The sequence below is a fragment of the Myotis nattereri genome (genome assembly GCF_964212035.1).
Source record: "Myotis nattereri genome assembly, chromosome: 6".
Lineage (NCBI taxonomy): Eukaryota > Metazoa > Chordata > Mammalia > Chiroptera > Vespertilionidae > Myotis > Myotis nattereri.
The window spans coordinates 30,588,481-30,592,411 of record NC_138081.1 but is presented as its reverse complement, the minus strand read 5'-3'; the positions used below and the strand labels follow the sequence as shown (position 1 = coordinate 30,592,411).

At 41.5% G+C, this 3,931-nt stretch overlaps 1 pseudogene across 1 annotated transcript; it reads left to right on the top strand.

Annotated features, from left to right (window-relative positions):
* The first annotated feature begins 1,458 nt into the window (after positions 1–1,458).
* On the top strand, positions 1,459–1,930 carry LOC308521802 (large ribosomal subunit protein uL15-like; annotated as a pseudogene). Its single transcript has one exon. The product of its transcript is annotated as a large ribosomal subunit protein uL15-like (transcript).
* Positions 1,931–3,931: the final 2,001 nt, after the last annotated feature.

Sequence of the window (3,931 nt, the reverse complement as noted above, 5' to 3'; positions counted from 1 at the left end):
CCAGGACACAGGCTTCCCTCCAAGACCCACATTTTTCTCACGGCACTGGCTTCATCCAGAAGGTCATCTGGAAGGCGTCCGGATTGATGTCCAGTCTAATTAGCATATTATGCTTTTATTATTATAGGGTTTTTTTTAATATTATGTTGTTACTACTATTAATAATTGGCTGTATTATTTTATGGTTGAACCATTAAAGCAAAGATAAAGTTTTCAAAAGGACCTAAATATGCTTACTATTCATGTCACTAGGTACATTAGTTTGCTCAGACTACCATAACAAGATGCCACAGTCTGGGTGGTTTAAACAGCAGAGATTTATTTTCACATAGTTCTGGGGACTGATAAGAAAAAAATAAATATGAGGAATATATAGTAATAACCATATTTCGCAAATAATGATATATAAGAAATACAAGTTTTAGAAATGCAAATATGAATTGATAAAATATAATTAACATGGAAAATTTAAATAAGCTCCTTAAGAAGTAAATACTCTTGCAGAATTAAGTAAATAAATATAAGAAATACGTGTGTCGAATTTATATATCTCTTTTATGACTAAGTTATTTTATTCATGAAAAATACTTCAGTGGTCAATATTTTTTAGTAACATAGGTACAAAATTTTCAATATACAGCACATATTTGACTTATAATTTAAGGAGAAGGCCATATTGAAAGGAAATGCAGATTTTTAATTTCTAATTTTTTAAATCTTCATCCAAGGATATGCTTTTATTAATTTGAGTGAGAGAGCAAGGGAGAGAGAGAGAAACAGCGATGCCAGAAAAACATTGATTGGTTTCCTCCCATATGTGCCCCAACTGGGAATCAAACTCACAATCTGGGTATATGTCCTGATTGGGAATTGAACCTACAACCTTTTAGTGTATAGGATGATGCACCAACCAATTGAGCCACCCAGCCAGGGCTATTTTCTAATTCTTTTGTTAATGAATGAATCATTTAGAACAGTGGTTCTCAACCTTGGCTGCACGTTAGAATCACCTGGGAATCTTTCTAAAATCCTGATTTTGCCCTAGCCGGCTTGGCTCAGTGAATAGAGCATCAGCCTGCGGACTGAAGAGTCCCAGGTTCGATTAGGCCGAGGGCACATGCCTGGGTTGCGGGCTCATTCCCCAGTAGGGGGTGTGTAGGAGGCAGCCAATCAATGATTCTCTCTCATCATTGATGTTTCTATCTCTCTCTCCTTCTCCCTTCCTCTCTGAAATCAATAAAGAAATATATATGTTTTAAAAATCCTGATTTCTGGGCCTCATCCTCCAGAAATTCTGTTTCTTTGTTACTAATGTTGTGGCCCCACCCCATAACAAAGAAACAGAATTTCTGGAGGATGAGGCCCAGAAATAAGGATTTTAAAAAGATTCCCAGGTGATTCTAACGTGCAGCCAAGGTTGAAAACCACTGATTTAGCTCTTGCAACTCGGCCACCGACATGCCATCCAGACTGAGGAAGACCCGCAAACTTCAGGGCCATATGAGCCATGGTCACGGCCGCATCGGCAAGCACAGGAAGCATCCAGGGGGCCGCGGTAATGCTGGCGGCCTGCAGCATCACAGGATCAACTTCGACAAATATCACCCAGGTTACTTTGGGAAAGTTGGTATGAGGCATTACCACTTGAATAGGAACCAGAGCTTCTGCCCAACTGTCAACCTTGATAAACTGTGGACCCGGGTTAGTGAGCAGACATGGGTGAAGGCTGCCAAAAGCAAGACTAGAGTTGCTCCCATCAATGATGTGGTGCGATGGGCTACTACAAAGTTCTGGGGAAGGGAAAGCTCCCAAAGCAGCCTGTCATTGTGAAGGCCAAGTTCTTCAGCAGAAGAGCCGAGGAGAAGATTAAGGGTGTTGGTGGGGCCTGTGTCCTGGTAGCTTGAAGCTACATGGTGGGGAGTTCATTAAAATGTCCAAGTACTTTAAAAGAAAGGAAGAAAGAAAGAAAGAAAGAAAGAAAGGAAGGAAGGAAGGAAGGAAGGAAGGAAGGAAGGAAGGAAGGAAGGAAGGAAGGAAGAAAGAAAGAAAGAAAGAAAGAAAGAAAGAAAGAAAGAAAGAAAGAAAACCACTGATTTAGAATATATATATCTACATATTTATTTCTGCCCAACTGTCAACCTTGATAAACTGTGGACCCGGGTATTTCTGCCACGTAAGTTAATATTACCATTAAATTCACATGTAAAAAAGAATCAAAATGCATTTACTATAGACTATGTATTATAAAAGTGTTAAATTCATGAAGTTGTATTGCTGCCCCACAGTTTCCAAATAGTTAAAACTAATTTTAGAGTAACTAAGAAATATAGGACAATTTGCATTTACAAAGCTGTTTTTGGGCAAGCATCCAAGAGAACTGTTTATATCAAATAAAATTACAATAAATGGTTAGTACTTAAATTCCCAATTAAACATATCAAACAAAATAAAAAAAATGACAGCACAAAAATGCCAAATTAAACAGATGGACTCTGATTCTAGATTTTAAAAAAGTGGGATTTGCCACTTTAATGTAAATCAATATGCTATTTATAAACCTTGGAATTGTTTTGCATAAAACTTTTATGTTGAAATATAGCTAAGTCATTTTTTTAAAAATTCCTATGTGTATATCTATGTCCAATCCACTGAAACATGACTATCTTCAAAATCATGTCTTGAATAATAGCATTTCAACAACAGGTCTTCTATATTCATTACAAACAGGTTTTAGGCAAACAATATTAAATGAGAGGCAGAATGAAAAAAAAAAATAGAACACAGCAACATTCATACTAAAACCCCAAATTCTATGAAATGAATCTGTATAAAATGTTCCCAATTTAGTTGAGGATAATAAGGGAAAGTATCTGACTAAATGAAAGGTAAAAATAAAGTTATTGGTTTATTTTCATCTTCTAGCCATTGTAAACAAGATAACCTAAGGCATTCCACCTACAATATAAATACCAGGTTTTCTCTGCCATTTCCCTAGGTCCTGGTTTTCTATGCCATTTCCCTACCAGTGGTAGGCAAACTCATTAGTCAACAGAGCCAAATATCAACAGTACAATGATTGAAATTTCTTTTGAGAGCCAAATTTTTTAAACTTAAACTATATAGGTAGGTACATTGTTATTAACTTAACTAGAGTCCTGGTGCACAAAAATTTGTGCACTTGGGGGGTTCCCTCAGGCCGGTCTATGCCCTCTTGCAGTCTGGGACCCCTCAGAGGATGTCCACCTGCTGGCTTAGGCCCGCTCCCCAGGGGATTGGGCCCAAGCTGGCAGTCAGACATCCCTCTGGCAGCCCGGCAGCCCTCAGGGGATGTCCTCTTGCCAGCGGGGAGCAGGCCTAAGCTGCAGTCGGACATCCTTAGCACTGCTGAGGAGGCAGGAGGGGCTTCCACCACCACTGCTGTGCTGGCAGCCATCAGCCTGGCTTGTGGCTGAGCAGAGCTCCCCCATGTGGGAGCGCACTGACCACTAGGGGGCAGCTCCTGCATTGAACGTCTGCCCCCTGGTGGTCAGTGTGTGTCATAGTGACCAGTCATTCCCAGCCATTCTGCTGTTAGGATCAGTTTGAATATTACCCTTTTTATTATGTAGGATAGAGGATGGGTGCATGGGTGGTGGCCAGCTGGTTTGCCCTGAAGGGTCTCCCGGATCAGGGTGGGGGTCCTCCTGGGGTTCCTGGCTAGCCTGGGTGAGGAACGGATGGGTGTTTGCAGGCTGGTCACACCCCCTTCAGGGTGGAGGTCTCCACTGGGTGCCTGGCCAGCCTGGGTGAGGGGCTGATGGCTGTTTGCAGGCTGGTCAAGCTCCCTTTAGGGTGGAGGTCCCCACTGGGGTTCCTGGCCAGTCTGGGTGAGGGGCTGAGGGCCGTTTTCAGGCTGGCCAAGCCCCCCCGACAATGGAAGCTCCCAGCCTCT